Source organism: Anser anser (assembly GCF_964211835.1).
Source record: "Anser anser genome assembly, chromosome: 2".
NCBI classification, from domain to species: Eukaryota; Metazoa; Chordata; class Aves; order Anseriformes; family Anatidae; genus Anser; species Anser anser.
Window position 1 is genome coordinate 108750876 of NC_139721.1, and position 22898 is coordinate 108773773.

Here is a 22898-nt window from a genome sequence, read left to right on the forward strand (position 1 = left end):
TTGGAAGCCGATCGGTGTCATGTGTTGCCTTCTGCAGTACTTTAACGTGCGCTTTTCAGAGACAAGCAGCACAAAGAGGAACCGACTTACTAAGATGGATAAAATTTTCACAGCACTAGTATTTGCCTGTCTTCGGTTATTGCCAGGAAAACCACATCAGACTCACGCGGCGGTGCTCATCTGCAGTCCCTGCTAGGAGCTGCTCGGCTCCCCTTGGAAATTCCGTCCTTCGCACTGATTTTTCCAGTAGTCCACCATGCCTCACAAAAGCTCTGTTTATTGAGCATATAGGTTTTATACCTCACATAAACTCCAAATCAGACTCTTTTCATTCTTTTGTATTACTGCCATTCTTGCACAGAGCTGGTGCAAGCTGCTTTGATGCTGTAGATATTATTTACTTAAATTCCTGCTGCAATACAAACCATCTTTCTCAGGTTGAGCCTGGTTGTGTGAACTCTGCACAGGGAACATACCCTGGCGATTTCTATGGCCGATGTTCAGTGTATTGTTTTACTGTCTCAAATCTGAGTTCAGGTTAGCGACAGCTTTCAAGAGCCACCTCTTATGGATGAATGAGCAGAGCCATAGCAAAGATATGTTACCAGTTCAAAGAGCCAGTGTCGCTGAAAGTCCAGTTTGATGAAAGTGAAAGGTGCTAACAGATCCTGCCAGACACTCAGTAAGAGTGGCAAGGAACTAAAAAACAGTAATAAAAGCAGATGCTATTCAAAGATGTTGTTTCAATTATTTTTGCAATGTTAGTATCAATTTAAGTAGTCACTGTGGGAGGTAGAGTTCACATATGTTATCATTTGATAATGGTTATTTGCATGAAAGTGGGTCGTAAAATAGGGCCCTGGACTGGCTGTAGAGCTAATGGAAACTCTGTATGGGCTACCAAGGAAGCAGTAATGTGTAAAGTTAGGACAAGATAGTCAGCTATGCTTTAAATTGCATGTAAATCGGGATATTAAAATATCCATCTAAAATGCAGAGGAAACATATGCCTCTTGACTTTCACAAGGCAAATATCTGTATAGCACAAACAGATAAAAATAGGGACAGTTTTTGCATAAATCAAACGTGTGACGCTCCCTACTTCATCCTCAGGTCAAAGGATCAGGAATTTAGTAGCTAACAAGAAAAGATTGTAAAACATAGTATTAGTTGATTAGATCTGTCAAGAAGCAGAGCTCCAGACTAGGAACTTGCAGTACCAGCATGCAGGAAAATCCATTAAACCGTACATACCAGTAACTCATAACTGTAATCTTGTATAGATGTGTCTGTAAACTATAACTCAAAAAGCCAAACTAACCCATTTACAGCTGCAGGCATCTCAGCAGAATAGCTTGAGATGCTGTTAGCCTATTTTTGTTTTATGTCTCTCTTTTGTAGCTGCAACTTAACTGTTTTAAAATACATCTCTGCGGGAATTGATGGGTTTTATTATGTACATTTCTGTACTATAAGAACAAGAGTGATCGATTTTTGTTTGTGCTGGTTGTTGTTTGTTTGGCTGCATGACAAGGTTGCTATCAACAGAAGGGATGAAGCATGAGGTAATGACTACAACTTAAATGAGGACACTCGTCATACCTGCTTTTTGCTTGGACTGGCCCGCAAGTACAGGGCATAGTCAAATGTCATGTGTGTATGTGCTTTCATGTTTACAAACGGGCAAGCTTAACGGAAGGTAACCTTAGACATTTCTTAACAGTTTTCCTTACCTCTGAAATCAAAGCTACTCGTATTGCGCTAAGACACTATGGATCTACTGAGAGTTATAGAAAAATGCCACGTGAACTAAGTACAGCGAACAATTGTTACAAAGGGATTTTAAATGTTTTTATTTATTTATAAGCTGTAAGGAATTAAAGTTCAGCCATCCAAGTATTGCTTTTTAAGAAAAAGCGTGTATCTGCTATCTTTACACATTCCTGTTCTCAGAAATGCTGGCAAATAACCCTGGGCCTGATTTGCATGAGCAAGCTGATCTGTTTTCAGCCCTAGCATAGAACAGATGATACTGCATGAAGTTGCTTATACTGCTAGGGCAATCCCATGAGGGAAAGGAAGAAGCTGTAGTGATGATAAAGAATATTTATATTAGTCCAGTGCTGTGGGTACATGTTCTCTCTTGCATATTGCCTAGCCAGCCAAAAAGGTTACTACCAATAGCGCTTCTTCTACCTGAGGACTTTATTACCCACACCAGAGGTTACTGACCTCTCTAACCTATGGCTCAGCATCATGGGGACCACTCATAAACCTACTGTAGTCAGGATAAATTGGCTGTGCAAAGAGTAAATGTTTAAGCATCTTGAGTTCACTCGTTTTGCCTGAAACACACTCGCTCTAGCAGGTCAGCTTGCTGTAACCTCTGGCAAGGGGGAGAAGTATCTGGAAAGATCATCTTCTTCAGCTGGCATAGCTAGAGCTGAAAAAGGACTTCTATCTCTGGCCTTGTTCCATTGTAGACATACTCTGCACATGACTAATTCAGTTTTTAAAAGAAACCCACAGAACGTTTACCCGAAGAATTCTGCTGCTGCAGCATTCCTGCTAAGAGGAAGAATGACCTGCAACTTTGTCTTGGTCTGGGAGGTGAGAAATCAGTTCTGTCTAAACATCGGGAAGCACTTCTTTACTGTTCAGGTGATGGAGCACCGGCACAGGTTGCCCAGAGTGGCCCTGGAGTCTCCCTTCTTGGAGTTCTTCAAAAGCTGCCTGGATGTGGTCCTGGGAAGCCTGCTCAGGGTGGCCCTGCTTGGGCAGGGGCTTGGACCAGATGACCTCCAAAGGTCCCTTCCCACCTCAACCATCCTGTGATTCTCTGTGATTCTGTATCTGCAATTACTGGACTTGGAGTGGAGTGGCCTGGTAAGAGTGGCACAAAGCGTGAGAGAAAGCACGAGAGAAATGCAGCTCAGAAATGAGGACTGCAACATATACTGGGCACTAACTTGTATCCCTGAACCTCCCTCGTTGCGGAATGGAAACCTGAGGAAGAGAAAACATTTGAAGGAAGCAGACGATAAAAAAGAGAAAGGAGATACTGAATACACTGGAGTCTGTCAGAGGCAAACAGCAGAGGACAAATGCTTTGTGAAAAGGCCTTAAGTTGTTGCTCTTCACTTTGGCCAACAAGAGATTTTAATAAGGTGCCATTGTGACTTAAGAACTTTGTTCCTGGGCGCTCATGGACCATAAGTGCTTTTTGTTTTTTTTTTTTTTTTCTTTTTGACTAGCTGCAATTTGATGTCAGTTGCCTGAAGTTCTTCTAAAGTTTATTTAAGCCTTAATTCAGGAAAGACTTTTGGCTCCCTTTGGGGGACCATGTTATAAGCAAGGCTGGTGGAACCAGACTCTGAGCTGCTGGAGGGCTCCTCCTCATGCCAAGGCAACACCTGGCACTGCTGCACCAAAGGCTGGAAGGACAGAGGCTTCCCCAGGAGTCTGCAACATCTAGGGTAAAGGGCAGGAGTGCTGGCAGAAACGCAAGACAAATTGCATGCGCTCTTATTGCCACAGATGAGCAAAAAAACACTCAGGTATGCTTAAGCTTTCCATTCTGGGCAAACGTGCACATCCAAACGTTGGGGTGGAAACAAACCCTTCAGCCTTCCATGACTGTGACAAATACTGGGCATGTTCTGACATCCCCACAGCCACGCTTACCTCTGTGCTGGATCATGGCATTGGACCACGAATACCGTGGATCTCAGTCATTTGCTTGCAGGTTTACCATTGCTCTCCCGCTGCTGTGACCCTCACATCTCACAAGACTGAGTGTTTTTTCAGGATTTCCTGAAATTCTGTTCTCTTGGTCAAGTAATGGTATGTTTGTTTTATAAACGAGCAACTGCGTCTTTATTCCACAAAATCAAACATACAGAATGGTAGCAGCAGGTGAAGAGGTGCAGAAATCAGGTTTTAGAGTTGAAAGTCACCTTTTAATAGGCTCATGTGGTGGTAGTGTTAAACTACTTCAGTTATTAAAAGCACACATTCTATAATAATAAAAAATAGGCATAAAAATTCTCATATGAACCCAAGGGTTAATGCTTATATAAATTAAAAAATAAAGAAAGAAGCAATAAGTATTAAGAACTCCTAATAACTCAAACAACAGAGTTGTGCATTTCTGGATGTGCTGGAGATTTTCCACAGATACTTCCTATGGAAAGAATTTATGAATCAAAGTACAAGAGTTGTCCAGGGAAGATTGGTCCCACATGGATACTGTTGCTGTTTTAACTCATCCAGATTTTGAAAACTATTCACTATGAACGAACAGATTGTATTCATAAGTACAGGAAGCATTTGCATTTAGTGTAGCTAAATTAGCTGAAGCAGAAATTAACACACTCCAGATAATGTTTAACCAGAAAATAGAATAGTTGTATGGTCAGAATAAGACATTTAGAGGGAAAAGATACAGCAAGCCAAGTTTTGTTCTTGGTCGGCATTGCCATAAAATTGCAGCAACATAGTTCAGAGCAAAACAAGGCCATATTAATTTACTTTCTACTTGCATTGGCTTTCTTGTGAATTATTATTTCCTATTTATGAAGAAAGAGGATCTGAAACCTGCATTTTTAGCAACATGGAAAATGGCCAAGACTATTTATTCTGTATGGAATTAGTATACATTTGAGGGAGGCGTTAGATGCCATTTATCAATTTTTATTTTTTTTTCCAAATCATGCTACCTGGGTACCAGCATATTTCCATTCTCCCTTTCCTCTCCAAGAAGTCAAAAGCAGTTACCATCCTCAGAACAACTTTTGACCTGAGACTGTGAGGTTGTGACCAGCCTTAACTATTCTAGAAGTAAATAGGGTTAGAAGGGTTTGTGGATACCTTTGCATTCTCAGGCACATTTATCAGTTCACATCACTGAAACTCAAGATTAAAAACAAAACTTGGAGTTCTCTTTTAATTATCTTCCTTGGCATAAAAATTTGCAACCAGCTTATCTGTACTAGAAAGGTTGTACCTGCTTACATTTATTAGATAACACACCTACGTTTGCAAGAAGATTAAGGATGGGCAGAGATGCTACCCATGTTTCATCATGTTTATGCAAGTACTTTTTATCCAGAAATATCCTGAGTACCAGGATACGATTGTTTCTATTGTTTCTCAGCTACATCCTGGACAGGTTCAGTGAAGTGCGTCATATTTATGAATCAAAACTTTGGAAAAGTAAATACATTCCAGATTAGAATTTTAGGAATTAAGCTGCTTGTTTAACCGGTGTTCCCGTCATTACCAAGTACGCTGTTCAGAGTTGTAAAGTGGTGTGGAAAATGAGGCTGAGTGGGTCAAGAGAAAAGAGTTCTGGGATGGACTGAAGATTCCTTGCCGTCATGGGAGTGGGGGAATTCAGCTCTGCTGCACTTCAGGTCCTCAGACACCGTGGAGTTGATCCCGAATGGCCCTCTTGCTGATCTGCCCGAGGAAGCAAATTTGTATCTGTTGTCTCAAGGGCTTCATCATTTTAATTCAATGGGATATCCACAAACTTGTTACCATAGCCTGAAGAACTTCTTTTCCATTGACTTCTGGGAATACTAAGCAGAGGCTGTGTATGATATTTCTATTTTGAAACTTTCCTGGGGTAGAAGCAAATGCATTTCTCCAGCAGTGCCTGGCTCTGAGCAGCGTGCCTGTCTAATTTTCAGTGCCCTTTGTCCAACACTGGGCATTTTCAGTCAGGACAGAGTGTGCCACAAACTTTTACTTTAGATCTAAACTGGGATATCTAGAATGCTTTGGAGCTACGTGGACACAAGCATATACTAACTTAATATTAAGGGAAGTCACAGGGGTACATCCTTCCCTTCCAAGGTCCCCTCTGTGATTTTCACACCCGCCCTGCGTGCTAGAAGACAGCAGCAGTGCACAGTTCTCTTGTGCTCTGGAAAACAAGGCGACTGGTGTTCAAAGGACCACTGCAACATGTGCTTGCACAGTCCCCCAGCTCACACTCAGCATATCTTGTCAAAACTGGGTTCTTGCATGCTGGTACAGCACTATGAAGTGTGTGCTGCCAGTTGCAGTATGTTCCCCGAGACTTATGGAATATTTCAGTTCTTCAGGTTTCTCACTCCAGCATCCATCAAAGAAGAAAAATTGAAAGCCTGATCTGGTCATATTTAACTATTCTTACCACACAAGATACAAGTAAAGCATCTACCTTTAATCATGGGTGTTTTAAAACTGTAGACTCGTCCGCATTTGCTAACAGTTGGGGAAGAAAGTTGATCTTTCCTGAAAATACTGAAGCAGATGGGAGCAGTGTGAATGCCAGAATATCCCTACAAATTCTCCTAACATGAAACAGTTTTGGACAGTTGAGGACATCTGGAGTGAATATGGGAGAGGGAAATGAAAAATTTCTTGAATGTACTTAAAGGCTGAAATAGAATCACAGTGGCGTAGACATGCAGAAACCCTGAATGAAATACACACATGGACACGGCAGAATGCTTAAGAGGAAGTCAGCCTGCTAGGAGCAGAACTATTTTTAGTCTTTTAATGAAGAAAGCAGCTGTATTTGAGAAAGCCAGTCACTCGCTACTTGGAAAATCAGCTGGAACTCTTTCTGGGTCCTGATGTTCTTGGTTGCAAGAGGAAAATCTTATGTGTAAGCTCTTTCAGCCCTAGAGAGCCTTAAATGGCAGTCATCGTGGGTTTTGAAGCACAGTTGGGAGCTTCTTGGGAACAGACTCCCAGACTTCTGTTGGAGCCCATGGTCACTCCGCGGTGTTCAACCACTCTTGGAATGAGCGTTTCTGTAGGATGCAGGGAGGATCCAGCGAAGTCCTCTGAGATGTGCGTTGAATGCAACACTGAACCGTGCCTTTCTGTGCTCAGTGCTGTGCTGCTTGCTGTACAACTTTTATTTCTGTTCTTAATTTACCAAAAGCTTTAGTGTGGAGCAGCAGTCTGTCCAGTTCATTGTAAATCCTGGCTTTTCTGATCTGCAAAGTGTTTGTGTTAGGTATGGGGATGGGGCACAGCCACTTCGTTTTGCTGCTCCGGTGAAACTGGAGCAGAACTGTGAAAACTTGCTCTTCTTTGTTATGTACCTTCTTTGTAAGGAATGGGCCCTTTAGTAAAAGTTTTTTTGGTGTAAAATACAGAGATGTCTTTTTCTGTCACATTGCTGAGTTGAACAAATGCTCAAAGAGAATCATGTGTATTCTGGCTGTGACAGGAATGGACAATAGTTATCACAAGGTCAAATCCATTGAATGTGCTTGCAGAAAGCAAAGGAGACAGCTTGAATTTCGGCTGGGTTGAGAAATAATTTCTGAACTAGTTAAAGTAGATGCATCACAAAAGGCTGAATCCAGAGGAAAGGGATTTTAGTTCCAACCAAGTGTCAGGAAAGCGTGACCGAAGTCATTTGTCCGAGGTGGCCTGGCATTTTCAATGAGAGGATGGGATTAGTGAGGAGGAGGAAGTGGTTTTGAAAACCTACTTCTGTGGATGATCTGTCAGTTTCCATCAGTGGCCACTGGCCAGGACCTTCAGGAACTGGACAAGATTTAAAGGCAAGGTGAAGTCGGGGTATTCGAGAAGAGCTGTGGAGAGGCCTCCAGGACCGGCAGGTATCCCTGCAATTTTGACCAATTCCTTCAGTTGCTTCTAGCTCCCAGCCTTGCGTTTGATTTGTTTAGAAATACATCCTTTGCTTGCTTGTCATAAGATTTCATACATGAAGTGTTTTATACAGCAGGAACCACCTCATACGTAGGTACTTAAATGTTAGAAAGCAGGCAGGAAGGGGCTGTAAGTTACTGGAAGAATGGTGTGATCTCTCCTTTTTTAGTAAGACTACTAAGGATGCTCTCAGCCTCCTTATTTCCTCATCACCCACCGTATGCCTGCAAAGGGCTGTCCTGCTTCAGATCTCCTGGCACAGTTTCCTTGTCTGATCAGCCCCTAAATCTGTTTCTGCTTAAGCAATGTAGTTGTAAAAAATAACCTCTGATACAAGTATCGAAGATGGGGAAGGAAGATCATCCCGACTGAATTGCACACGGGGCAGGTAGGTGCGTATTCACCCTGGCAGGCACACGTCGGACAGGGACAAGCAGCCCGTGGGGGCTCAAGGTGCAGGAGTCTCTTTGCCTGACCCCGGGACAGGCAGAGCAGCACGCCTGACCCCAGCCTTTGTTTTCTGCCGCAAGTACCTGGAGTTTTTAGCTGGTTTCAGTAGAGCCTGTTTTGCATAAACCACTTCTGTTTTCCCATTACTCATACGTCCCTTTGTTAATAACATAATGTAAATAATTCTGGGCTGGATTTGGCATTCATTTAAACAGGTGTAACACTAAAGCAGTTGTAATTGGTTTCAGCGTTCCCAGCCTTCTCTCTGGCTGCGCTTTCTAAAGGAGTTTACTGGGTTTTGCTTTTGAAGGCTTGTTACCATAATTCACCCATCAGTCTGCTGCTTTTAATGTTAATTCAGTTTCAGAGCTCGGTAGGAGGCAGGATGAAATGTTTCAGGCTGCGTCCTAAGGTTATTCTTCGAGTGGACAGTGTTTTAACTGGATGTGACGGGCATTGGCAAAAAGATGTTTGTGATATTTATAGTCCTCAGGAATCTGTATGAAAGGGAAAAAATGATTATCTGGATTCTGTATAAATACCACATCCAAAGCACACCTGTCTTCTGCCATGTGGGCCAGCTAATTGGTTTTTGATCTATTTTTACTGTTCTTAGCTGAAAGGCAATTTTTTTGTTAAGTTTCACAGAAAACTCTAGAGCTGTTTTAGGGTTTTGTAGCTGTGAAAAATAGCCACGGTTCTGTTTTTTAAAAAGCATTCTCAAGGAATAATTACAATGATTGAGCGTGCTGCTTAAAAAAAAAAAACAGAAGCGTGTACATTTTTCATAGCTACACAACTCTAAAACGGCTTTGTGGGTTTCTTCACATATTCAGGAAACTTAAAAATAAAAAGGAGCAAATCTAGCTCTGAGCTTGGCAACAGCTGAAGTTTATATTTCACAAGTATCTGAAAATGGGTTCCTCCCCATTTGCAGACGCAGATGCCAAACTTTTAAACTGACAGTGCAAAGTTTATATTGCAAGCTTTGTAAAGGAGCAAAGCAGCATTTTTTTTTCCTGCTCTGCGCCAGTCCTGCAGTTCTGCATGGCTAGTTGGAGAGTTATTATTATTGTTTATGAATTCCTTGCCTTGCGGTCGTGCATAACAGCAAGTCGGCATTGTTGAATCGGGAACTGTAGACATGCAAATAGCAGAAAGGTTGCCCCTGCTGCTTAACTTTTGGCAGTATTTTGTATTCTGTTCCTGTCTGTATTAAAACACAGAATGCATTGAATGGGCCAAGCCCTGAAATCCTTATTTGGTTATTAAGAGGAGAGAGAAAGGGCTGTGATTCATTAGGAAGGGGATGAATAAGAGGCGGCGGAGAAGGTCTGTGGAAGGTAGTTTGGGAGCTGCCGTTGCCTTGTCTCATGACCCAGCGACACGGGGGTCATCTGGGCACGGCGAGGTGGCTCCTTCAAAAGTGATGCATGAGATGTTCCTCACGCTGGGGCAGACACAGGAGCAGCATGAGGAGGTGGCTGCTGCTTACGTGGTGTATCCAATGCGTGTGCAGGGTTAATGGCCTCCTGGTAAATGCTCGCCCCAGCAAAGGCGACTTGGGTAGAAGTCATTGCATGGGATGCTCCTGAAACCAGCTGTGGAGAAAGATTATCTTTTTAATCTCCTTTTTAATGAAAGGCCAGGGTTTCTGGGGTTATATATTAGCTCAGACAAAAGGGGTGCGGGAAGGGGAACAAAACCTGCTGTTTGAGCATTAGACCAGGTCACTAATCCCGCTGCAGTATTTCGCCTGGAGCAGCAGGAGTTACAGATGTTTGTTTGCATCATCCCAGGATAGTCTCTGATGATGGTGGTTTGGGTTGCTGTAATCCCACAGAAATTATACTTTGGCTTCAATACTTTGGCTTGCCCGGGCATGACTGATCATTATCTGCTCTTCGAGATTAGCTGAAAGTGCCTGGCTAAACGCTGTGAACTTTGTGGTAGAGGAGGGTGAATCTGGGGGCTGGGCCTCCAAGAATATTACATTAAAAAGCTGGTACGTTTGTTCCCCCGTGGCCACCAGCGCAAAAGAAAGCAGAGGAGAGCCGAGCACAGCTAGGCTGGTTTGCTGGGGATATATTCAGGTGCTTAACTCACTGCACAGGCCACCACGGCCCTGGTAGGCAGCGTTTCAGCAAAGGCCAGTGAGTGCTGCAAACGACGTCGGGAGGAGAGTTTGTTCCCTTCTGCCTGCTTTTTAGGTTAAAAAGGAGATGATGCTGGAGGGGTAGCGTCCGCGTGGTGCTCCCCACACCTCGCGTCCTGCAGACCTCCAGGATAATTTTAGCGCGAGCCTCCCCGAGCACCGTCCAGCTCGTCTGTTTACAGAGTCACAAAGTCTCTTCTCATTATTTTGCAGGGATCAGAGGGGACAAAAGTTTAAATATTAGCTCAGCTATTTAAACCCTGTGCAATGCCAGTCTGCTTGGCACACAGTGTTGAATCTAGTGATAAGATATTCAGCCGACTGATGGCCCTCACGGCATTGAAAGAAGAAATATGCTGATAAATTTCGATGTGAGGGGTAGGAGGAGCAAAACCACTGAGAAGTTTTATGACAATTGCAAATCACAGAATCTGCCAAAAACCTGTGCTTAGAATACGTTGTTGCTCTCCAGTAAGCTCTGATTTCCCAGAAACTTCTGGAGGATTCCTAGATAAGTGGTATTGCAGATGAAGTATGGAAAAAAAAAAACTCCAGCAAAAGCTTCGTGTGTGAAAATATTTTCTGTTGTATAGTTGCGTTTTTGTCCACTAGATGGCTTTTCCCCCCTGCCTGCGACCTGATAGGGTTACAATTGTTTGGTTCAGATTGCTCTGTCTAAAGCAATGTTATCTGTGGCTTAATTCAGACACTGGTAACTGGTAAATTTTGGTCAAAAATTTCTAATTAAATACTGCATGCAGGGTTTATGTATCCCGTGATGTAGATTTTCCTACTTGGAGCAAAGTCTCCTGTACATTGGCACGGAGGAAAATTCAAGTTAAGATGTTTTTAGCAAAAATGTTTGCCAGAAAACAGTGTTTGCTGATGATACGAAATTAATAAAGACCACAGAGCACATTCGGTGGTTATTAAGTCTTCAACACTGACATTGAAAAATAATGTAAAATCTTCCAGACCATGTTTTGGTTTGGCTGGGGGTTTTTAGGAATTGGAAATAGAGGAGTTCCTCCCCTTACCCACCCAGCCTGTAGTATAATATTAATTAATGATGTTTGGAAGCAAATTTAGGTTCTGCAATTATTGTAATTAAGTGGGACAGATGGGACAGAATTCTGCATTATGTGGCTTAAGCCAAATCAAATAGAATCAAAAAAAAAAAAGGATTAATTTACATTATTTACATTGAGGAAAGTCTCTGAATGATTGTGGGAGTCCCAGTGACTGCTGAGATACCAGCAGGGCTATGCCTGTCCTGTTGACTAAGGTGAATAAAAAATAGACAGTGGTCAAGAGAAGAGCAAGTAGAGCACCCTGATTTAGTCAAATGTGTGGTATCCAGGATATGAAAAAAAAATAATATAACAATGCATCCCAACAATCAATTTTCTATTCTTTTATAACACTTGTTTTCATTGAAAAAGCATAACATGGCAGAACAATCACCAAGCTGATGTTCACTGTTTCACTGGACAAGTATATGGGAATTGGTGCAATTTTAGATCTGTAAAAAGTTCTCAAGAAATGTAGTTATACCTGCAAGACTGATTTAGGTACCCCCACTCAAGGAAGGCAGAACAACCTCTGTCACAAGCTGTTATTAGCATCCTCCTGAAAAGCTCAGCCCCTTGCTCCTACCAGCTCTTGGGGTTTGGGGGATTCCTGCAAGGAAGTGACTGCACGGCCCTGCTTGGAGATACAGTTATTCAGTTCATTTTATAGCCAGCGTGTGCCTGTTCAGGGTGAAGCTCCCATTTGTAGCTGTTGAACCAGAGCAGGCTTTTCTTTTCCTGTCAACTTCCTGGTAGCCACGGGGGGAAAAAAAAGTGTGTTCTCATTTCAGCATCCCTCGCCCTCCTCCTTGCTTCTCTGAAGAGGAAGCCAGCAAGCTATTTCTGTTACTCATCCTTTCCTCCAGCCTCCTTTCTTCAGGATCGTTATCTCTCGTGAATCATTCCAGTGCCCGTTCCTGGCCCCGGTTCTAGCTTTTACAAGCTTCAGCATGAAGTCAGGGGGCTGCTGGACTTCCCTGCGTGGCGTGGGGGGCCCGCAGGAGACTGGGACGATGCCTTGGTCATCTCACTCGGCGGGTGCTGGCTGGCAGCACGGGGATGGAGGAGCAGCACAAGCACGGGAGCTGTTTCTCTGCAGATTCAGGAAGCCAATGTTCTATCAGTTTGCATCAGTTTCAAGCTTGGAAAGGTTATTTTTGCTGCCATAAATCTTAATTTTCTTCTTCTTTTTTTTTTTTTTTTCTCAACGAAAACTTAGATTCTGTGGGAATTCATGACTGAGACCAGTGTCCACACTTGCCAGGGAAATCTTGCAACTGAAAAGCATCTGCGCCAATTTTTAAGCCCCATTTGACTAATACCAGAAGGATTAGCATGTAATTTTGTTCAGTGCCAGCACAAGAAAACCTCATGTGCTTTAAACTGAAGGGTACATACACCTGGGCAGTGCTAGGTTGAGGTGAAGAGGATCATGATGTAAAAAGTCCAGGTACACTCATGGCCCTGAGGCATGGAGCACTTCAGGCTGAGCCAGCCATTGTGCTACCTGTCTCCCGAATGAATGGGATGGAGGGACATGCTCTTTTGGCTCATGAGTGGGATGACATAATTTGACATTCTGAGTGTAGGAGGTGTAAAACACCAAACTAAGGCTGCTAATCTGGTGGTCGGCTAAGCAAGTTGGTCAGAAATGTCAGTGGACATTTAGGAATTGGAAACAGAGGACTCTAAAAGCCTCTTAGCTACCTTCTGCTCTGAGTTACATCTGTATAAATCCACTGACTTCCCTGGACTTCCCACATCAGGCCTATTCCAATGCTCCCAGAGGCAGAATGGAGAGGACAGAAGAGAGGAGAAAGGTGAATGGAACAAGGACGCATCCTGCAATTTTACTGTGTACACTGGATGCTCCCTTTCATGTGTTTCAATCATTTGGCCTGGAAGAGGGTGCTCCTTCTGGCCAACAGGAACTGTGAAGCCACAAGAAATAAGCAGTAACACCTAAGACTTCTGCAGTAGCATCAGTGCAATTGAGGTGTTGTTAGGGAAAACCTTCTCTTGGATGGAAATGCGTGTGCTGCAGAACACGCAGTGGTGACAGTCCTGGTTTTTATATCTTCTCCTGTGTAGCTATCTGCTGGTCATAGACAGAAGAGACTATGTGAAGTCCTCCAACTTCAACTAGAGTGTTCCAGAAATAATAGCTTTGAAAAAAAAGTTGAGTTTTTAAACAGGAGCAAAGCCTTAGCACAATTTAAAAATCACCTGGGAGGTGATGTATGGGGTTTCTTTCCCTGATGCCACACGTATTTGGCATACTGTGAAGCCTGAGCTTTTACTAAGTGCAAAGGTAGTTGGGAAGAGCCAGGTCATGCTACTCTTTGAACTTACTGTAGCAGCAGATCCAAAAGGCAGTAAATAATAGCTTAGCACTCAGTCCTTACCTGTGCTGATCTCATGAAATTCAGCATAAGGAAGCAAAGGTTGAACTAAGCCACCTTTAATCCATCTTCAGTCTCAGTGTTGGCCAAAGATCTCCTTTAACCAGTGCCAGTTCATTAAAGTACTGCAGCTCTTGCTCCAAAAATCTCAAGCTCGCTCACAGCAAGTCCTCAGCTGGAGGTGGGCAGGACACGTACAGACCAGCGATGTTCATTCACTGTTCTCCTGTGCCACCGCACACCTCCGTAAAGGCTGTGCTGAAGTCCCTTCGCCTCTGCCAGCACTGTGCATTCCCCTCTCTAGGTCAAAGAAAAATGCTTTTTACCACGCGGAAAACTGTCATAGAAACATGACTAACCCAAACAAAATTCTGCAAAGGAAATATAAATTCAGTTCCTTTTGTGCATCTGAGATACTGCTGCCAAACCTGTGCTATGAAAGGTCAGGGACAACAAGCAGTGAGAGAACAAAAAATATCCAGTAACGCCAGAGCAAGATGTGCACGTCCCAGGATATAAATTTGGCGCTGGACTGAACAGAAAATGATTTGCCAACATTTTTGTCTGTCTTTTCAGCTGAGACACGGGTTTACAACATTGAAAGCAGCTGTCCGGGTTTGAGCTGGGGTTGACACAGGTGAGGAGCGGCTCTGCTGACCTGACCAGGCACACGAACTCCGTCAGGCCTCTGGACTGGGCTGGTCGTCCTCTCAGCAACCTCGGAGGCCCTCCCCAGCCTCGACACCACGATATGGCAGACACAGCACACGCTGTGGCATCCCACCAGCTTCATGAGCACAGCACCGCCTTGCTGGGGTCTGTCTCCCTTTAACACCATGGAAAGACTACAGCATTTCTTCTCAGGGTTTGATGGGATCCAGTTTTGCTTACATCCTAATGACCAACCATGGAAAAAAATGAGTGACACGTACCTGTTAGGAATTAGCGTGTGCTGTTAGTTAAGCCTTTGAATGTGTATTTAATTTTCAGGTGGATGCATAATTACTCTGTGACCTGTTTAGCATTTCAGACTCATTCCTTTCAAAGACTGGAAAAAAAAAGAAAAAGAGGTTACATCCAAGCTGAAAAGAAAAAGAACACAAAAGATTTTTTTTCTGTATCATTTTAAAAAGGTTTTTGACCAAATTTGTTTCCGAAGTAGTTTGCTCTCAGTCCTAAGAAGACAACTGCCAGCAGCTGGCTGGGAAAATGCTAAAGTTAGTCTGCAAAATAATAAAACTCACATGATGTGAAACTGTACAAAACCGAGCCCGTTCTAACCACAGCTAGATTTCATTGTCATTTTGGAAAAAAAACCTGTGAAGTGTCTGGGGGTTTTCTTTGTTGTGATTTTTCTTAAAGGGATTTTCTTTTGGGAAGGCAATGGCAGAAGGGATTTTTGTGGGTTAATTTTCTGTCAAAGCTTTGTGATAACGGGCAAGCAATATGATTTTGGCAGGAAATTATCGTGTTCTGCATTAGAGAATGAGTTGTTCCCTTGATTATGTACCAAGAGGTAGCCCTTTCTGGATTTATGGATTTTTCTATATATTTGCATAGGAAGTCATTACAGCACCTTTTTACCTGATAAAAACTAGCACCTTGTTGCATGTTTCTGCATGTCTCACAACTCCCTGGACAAGCTATTGATCAGGTAAGTCGCTCCTAAGGAAGGAGAAAGTCATTCTGTGCACTCTTGGATGGGAGATAAGCTTTGTTGCTACTCCACAACGAGCTGTCTCTCTCCTCTCTCTTTGCACAGAGCACGATAACTTTAGAAATCACTTGCTGCTTTCCATTTAAGACTTCCAGCCTACTGCATTACAGGGGAAGAAAGAAAAGAAGGAAAAAGCACAACTTTTCAAACGGAGGAAAGTCAGTCCTTTTCCTTGTCAGATTCAAAAAAAGCAAATGCTTGCCCAGCTCTGCTGTTTCACTGTTGATTTCAGTGCTAAAAATGATGCACATGTGTTATATTAGAGTTATTCAGGGTGTGCATATTCATTCAGATTCATATAACTATTGACCAGAAGCAAGGTTAAATGGAGCCTGGTTAAAAATTAACCTTTTTTTTTTTTTTTTCCTTAAATTGCATAATGCTGTAACACACTCTTCAGGCAATCCTTCAGCTTTCTAGCGTTAAGTCATCTCTGATGATGTGCAGGCTGTGCTTAAAGGCAAGGCAACACATTGCTAACAGCTCCAATGCCCGAGAAGTTTCGTGCTTTTGCTTTAAACTGGTGATTCTCTGATGATCTTTTTATCATTACAGTGTGGGAACAAGTATGCATACTCATTTTTGCATTTATTTTCCTGAACATCACCTTTCAAAATGTACCTTTCAACATGCCCGCTTCTAATCCTGTGCCCCTAAAACAGCTCGAGCAAGGGATACAGGAAAATGCAGGAAAATTAAAGTGCTTTAGGAGTCCTTTCTGCAAAGAATACATCTGCCTTTGAGCCTGCATTTTGTCTGTCAACGCAGGGGAAGGTGAGGGGAGCGTGTTAGGAAGCAATAATCCAAGGCTCGTGGTAAATTTAAGTCCCGTAATTCTGAATTAGCTGCGATTCCTGCTGTCAGGAACACAGAGCTAAGTAAAGGTTAGATTTCCTCTCCCACTGTATTTTCATTCAGATTAATATTTAAGCCGCGCTGGTGGTGTGTCCAGGAGAACAGTCGGTCCTTTTACAGCTCTAAACGGTAAGAGGCTGGGTCTGTTCGAGCTCGCCCGCCGGCTGTTTGAACAAGGCGAGCACCTTGCTGCAGCTGGCCGCAGACCCCGCGCTTTCATAGCTCTCACGCTCCCCGTTTGCACCAGCCCGCTCATTGGCCACAGCTATCGCCCTCCTTGCAGTGCCTGCTGCTGACAGTGTATCTCTCCTCAGCTGAGATTACTGCGTATGACCTACTTTGAAAATGGTGTGAACCAAGGTTCACAAATTGTCTTGGAAGGATGCCACGAGGCTGGTGTGCAAACATGCGCGGGCTGGGAGGCTGCTGTCAGAGCAAAACCGGCTGTCTCCACGTCCTCCCAGATGCAGCGCGCGTTCTTTCGCCAGCCCCGGCTTCACAATTCATCTTTGTGCTCTCGAGTGCAGCATACTGATTTCCCGGGCAGGCCCGCGAGGTTAGAGAGCCTCTGGCCAATCAGCCCTCCGTGCCTTTTTGCTCCCCGAGCAGCTGAAGTAGTAACAGAGATGAATAAAGGGTTTCAGGCGGAGCTGTCAGCTGAAGCCTCGCTGTAGTAGTAGTAGTTGTAGTAAAAGCAGCAGTAGTGGTATCAGAATACAAGTCACAAAGGAGGGCTAGGCGGTGGTGCTTTATTTACACAGTTCATCTGTTTACTATAATCTGCCTGTTTATAGTGTAATGTAAACTTGCAATTACCAAACCTGCTTTCCATGCCAGACGAATGGTTTAACCTGTATGTCATTCCAAAATACTGATAGAAGAGAGAATTCAACAGAAAGGAGCTGCCTGGAGAGCTGCAGCCTGAAACCTGTACGGGTTTGGTTTTTTTCTTCTTTCCCTTCCTTACATAAGCTCTGTACTGCAGAGGAAAGTTTCCACAGACTCAGAAGATCATATGCAGTTTCAAATCTACTTGAAAGATAAGTCTTTTTTTTTTTTTTCTCCCCAAGGCTAATATATTACATACCTACTTAGCAAGGGCTGCCTGTTATCTGATAAGATAATTAGCATCAGACACTAGGAAAAGCATATGTACTTTTAAAAAGCAGCATTGCTGAGCGTTCACAGAGAGAGTTAAAGAGCATGCTTATCAGAGCTGTTCCACGCAGAAGACTTGCGCTAGCATTTGACTTTGGGTCAAGAAGTCCTTTATTAAATTAGCAATGCAAATGTGTTTTACTTTATACATGTGGAATTTAAGTGTGTCGGACAGCCTCCCTCTTGAGCACTTTGGGGCTTTTTACAGATTTACTGTGGGCCAAGAGTTCCAACTTGGGCTCTGAGTATTTCTTTTTGTTTGTTTTATCCTCTGTAAAGACATCTGTTCTACATGGCTCTCCACCTTGGCTGCAGTTCAATTTCCACTGACTTCCATGAACTCCATTATGAAACCCAAGTGCAAGCCTGCCTTTGCACCAGGACCAGCCCGTGACTCCTGAGCACAGACTTGCAGCTTACGGATGCTTTCGGCCACCTCTCCTGAAGCACGTGGCTACAGGGAGCAACGACCACCTTGAGGAAAGTGCACCTCATCCTCGAGCTTGTCCCTCCCCTGCTGACTGACAGCCATGAGACTGCAAAGCCACGGTAGAGTAGTTTAAAAATAGGGAAAGCTGAGACAAAGACCTTTATCAGCTCTAAAAGCAGGACAACACTGATGCTTACCATGCCTGATATGGTCTTTGCCAGTTGCTGAACGGCAGCAGTGATCCAGGGTGGTCAAAGGGGAAGAGGGCAGGCCGTGAAACAAGAACTTGACATCTGACACTTGCCAGTCCTGTTCGTGCAGCGGCTGGCCCATAGGCAGGAGCTCCTGTCTGAGCACGCTGGCCGGATCCTCTGCAGTGAGCCCTTCTGGCCTGGCAGTCATGATAATAAATACCGTAACCAGGCTGACATTTTGGCCAGGCAGGATCTTTCATAAGTCTCAGCTGGGAGTGATTGCTTTAATGAAAAATGTTAATAGACAAATAGCTTCCCCATGAGTTGTTATTTCTGGTGTTGAAGGCACTGAGTTGTTTTTAGTGGTGGCTGTTTTCTTTTAATAGCATACACAGGGCTTTCTGGGGCATGTGGTATCTCCCCATTTAAAAGGTGGGAGCAGGACTCTGAAAAACGCACGGTGTCCTTGTCACTTGCATTGTTCCCTGTGACCATGCAAGATGTGATGGCAACTGGGGGGACTGAAGCCAATGGAGCGTTCCCAGTGCTAGTCCCTGTTACAGGGCTGCGAGTGGAGGAGTTCTGGGCCTACGTGGTGTACCCATGTTATGGACGGTAACATCAACTGCGCAGCAAATATTTCTCCTCAAGACATTTTTGCAACTATTTGCATTGGAAGAACCAGCCACTGATGCAGGGAGGTGGCAAATCCTTCCCCTCCCTGATAAGCCCTCTTAGTCTGACTGACTGACCTGATGCATCAGCTTCTCGAAGCAATCAGCAGTGAATGAGCAGATCACAAAGAGGGGATGTGGTTGGAGCAGCACAAAACCAGCCAGCCCAACGTTTCTTTTCTGTTGCCTCTGGTTTTAGAAAGCACTTTGGAGCAACAAAACATAGTGAGGAGAGGGAGATGCAAGTACTGCTAGGCATGCTTAGCCACCAGCTCCTGCTCTTCTCTCTGCCCTCAGCCCCTCTGAGAAATGAGGGAAGACTTGAGCAGAAGAGGAAGACATCCCATGAGTGCTGGTGGCAGAAATGTTGCCTGACACAGGCATGGACACAAAGTACTGCCACAGAACTTGCCCCTGCCAGCTGCCTAATTCTCTGACGTTACAGAAGGACCCTAGTGTTGCTTTATAAACCTCAGTTGACGCTACTCATCTTGTCACATCTCCTGTGTGAGGTGTCTTATTGCACACCCTCTACTGAAAAATCCCAAGTGCTTAATATAAATCAGAAGAAGGAATGTAACGCTGTCTTTCCGGATTTGGGCAAATAGGTATAGAAGCAAGGTATTTGGGGCATATGCAAATGGAGATGATGTCCTCCCGCTTCGATTTGAATCTTCCATCACAGTTAGTATCTGCTCTGGTAAGATTCAGTCGTACAGCCGTCTTTCAAAGAGTGAGATCCTGCAAGCTACCACCCAAACCCTAACTGTCCTCTGCTAATCAAGTTGACAAAAATTAATCTCTAACATCAGCTGTGAGGCAGCCAGTAACTTGATCAGGTTTCAGGATAGCACAGCGTACTGAGACTGTCCTTGTAACTTTGGCCAGTGAGAACGATTTTGAGTGCACAATTACTTGTTGGATCACTCCTGATATTCGATACTGTTGATCATCAAATGCTGCTAACCTGTGTGAAGAAGCTATGCGTATCAGTGGAAGCTCCATGAAATCATTCTGGTCTTTCTCCTACGATGGAGCCAGATGAGACACAAGGAGTTGCTTTCCTCTTTCCAAACTCCTCCTCTCTGGAAGCTGACAAGGCTTGTACCGTATGTATGTGGAACCATTTGAGAGCTGGGGAGGGGATCACATGGTGAGCTAAAGGGCCTGCCTTTATACAGATGATATCTAGGTTTTCATATTCCTTATTGCAAGCATAAGTACTGCCATCCCCTGTCTCAGTGACTGCGTGAAGTTGGCACTGCACTGCAGAGCAAGTGGCCAGAAGTAAACCAGGCAAGTCTAAGGTCTCAGTTGTACTAAACAGCTGCATTACTGAGCATCGCACGTAAAACAAATGGATCGCGCCAGCTTAAGACCAGTTTGGTTGCAAGCACCATATCAGCTCCTCAACTGACTTACCCTTAAACCAAAACAGGCACGATTTAACATTGAAGCATGAAAATGTCCACTCTGTCTCTCTTGTCAGTTCAACTAAAATGGATTTTAAGTGATGACTCTAGAGAAACTCATGTAAATTTTCCTAGGAGTTTAGACCTGGGTGATGACTGTAACAGTAGAGGGGTACTTTGAAATTTTGACTTCTGTAGATATTCCAGATGCAGAGGGCCTCTGAAGTTTGTTGCACCTCTGTGAACTTTTGGGCTTTAGTATCTGTCCACAGAGTACACACAGAAACAGGGAAGATCCATCTGTTTTGCAGGGACCAGACTGTTCTCTATGCTCTCCTGGGTGCAGTGCAGCTGTGACGGTCCACGTAAAATGCGATAACTGCATTTAAAATCACATGCTTAGAAAACTGGAACAAATGGGAGCAGTCTGCCAGTTTACCATGCATGTTGCCATAGGCCTGTTGTTTATGAATAACATAGGCCTGGTGTTTACGAATGTTTCCCCAATTTCTTCTCTCTGCTCTGCATGGAGACTCTGCTCCACTATGTGGAGTCCGGGGTGAGTTTTCAGTTTTGACCCTGGAAGGCTTCCAAGGAAGTGGCCTTCGCTGTTTCTGAGGTTGGGCGTTCCTTTATGACCATGATCGCACGCAAGTACACTTCACAGGAGCAATGAAACTGTCAAGCTAGAGAAGGAAGCTTCTGGAAACACAGCTTTCCCAGAAGTTGTATCTAGACAAGGTAATGTATTTCTGCAATGAATAAGATGTCTGTAGACTTCATCGCTTTCAGAAAGTGTCAAACTCCACCTGCAAGTTATAGAAACACCCAAGTGCGCGTGTAATCCCTACAGAATTGATCAAGCTCTTTCTCCTATGGGGTGGTAAGGAAGGAAAAGTGGGAGAGATCATTGTTGCTATTTTTACACGCTTGGGAGCAGCTAAGCGATTGTAATAATGGAAGTCATAAATTACTTCGCCACTTCACAGTGAACTGACTCCTTGGAGAAATACAGGATAGGTATTCTGAATGGCAGACGCTGCAGAGGAGAGGACTCGCTCACATGGGAGAGGGAGATTGTATGGATGAAACTGGAGATCTCTTCTGCTCCCCCACTTAAATTCCTTTGCAGCACAAGCAAAGCAGGCACTGCATTTGCAGTCTGGAAGAATTTGGTGAAGGCATCACACCTGCTACCTGAAGGATGGTTCAGCAAAAGGAATTCAAAAGTTTATTCAGTGGATTTCTTTTTCCTTTTGCAGTTACCAAAAAAGAAGCTCATTCATATGCACTTGACAGCGAGAGGTAAATTTTCAGTGCAGCGCAAGGTGACTTAACCACATGATTCCCAGGAACAGCAGTGGGAATGCTGCAGCAAAATCTTCGTGCCCGAGTATGTGAAAATATCTATAGTTAAATCCTATGCCCTGTGACAGTGGGAATCCTGGTCAATGAATTTTGTGCTGAGTGCTGAAACAAATAAAATCCATGCCACAAATCTCCTGTCTGCAGCACTGTGATTCTCTCTATTTTAGATTCTGTGCAGACTTCTTCCTGGTGCATTGCATTAATATTAAATTAACAACACACTACTCACATGGAACTTACATTCTAAAAAAAGCTCACATTATGCTGTAAGCCTTTTATTACAAAATAATAGCAGTCGTGAGGTTAAAGTTTGTTCATACAGTTTTCTATAGAACATCTGTACATTTTTTATGGAGGATAAAAGCTACGTTCCATGTGTAGCTTAGTCATATGAATATAGATAATGAGTAGTTTATTGAATTTCCTTTTAGATTTTACCATTTGCTTATATTCATATAAAGTTCTTCCATGCAAAACATACCAGATTTTTGTAAGTGGTGCTTTCTTTTCAGAAACACTAATTTCTCTGTCAGTGTTCTGCAGAGGATGTGTCCTGATAGGAAAAGGACCTATTCCTCTAGGATTTAGCTTGTAGCTAGAGGCATAAATCAGAGATTCTCCGAAGTGGATTGTAATCCACACTGGAGAGAATAAAGAGAAATCGCTAGGTCCATATGGAGTGGGACCTTGAAAAGCTTTATGAGGACCACATTCACTGGAACCATTACCCAGTATCCAAACTATGGGAGCCCACGAAAGCTTCAAAACCAAAATATTTCAAGGCTTTTGTGGCCTTCCATGATGCGGAAGCTGGACAGAATTTTTATTGAATCTGGCCCTAAGTAAGCAAAAGAATTTTGTAATCAGTGCCTGGTTTAACAGGAAGCCAGAGAAATTCTTTTAATATTGGAGTGATATGGTGGGAAAGCTTAGCCCTAGATACAGTCCTGGCTGCTGAGCTCAAGAGAAATTTGCCTGCAAGCAAAACTAGCTGCAAGTACAGGAAACTAGTAATTAACCTGAAGTGGAAAAAAGGTATGTATTGGAATCTCAGTTTTTTACTGTGTATATGTAAACCATACCTTACTTTTCAAGTGCTGCCCCTTCACCCCACAAAAATGTTTTTAATGCTATAAAGATGCAATCGTTGAACACTAATCCCTCTCTCCTTCTTCCTATCTCGTAGAAGCAGTTTCAGTTGCTGGTTGGGAAGCTCTGCACACAGAGCCAGAACTCCTTAATGCCATTCCAGGTGTCAAACAGCAGGGACTATTAGAAAGCAATATGTAGACATTCTCAGCCCTGATGGTATTTCAGCATTAAGCCTAGATCC

The 22898-nt window shown here is 43.6% G+C and overlaps 1 long non-coding RNA gene across 1 annotated transcript; it reads right to left on the reverse strand.

The window, feature by feature from the left end:
* Nucleotides 1-719: 719 nt before the first annotated feature.
* Nucleotides 720-21916, reverse strand: LOC310895448. Its single transcript, XR_014580694.1, has 3 exons — nt 14690-21916; nt 13761-14057; nt 720-8627 (listed from the first exon to the last, which is right to left on the reverse strand). It is a non-coding gene; the product is annotated as an uncharacterized lncRNA (long non-coding RNA).
* Between the last annotated feature and the right edge of the window lie 982 nt (nt 21917-22898).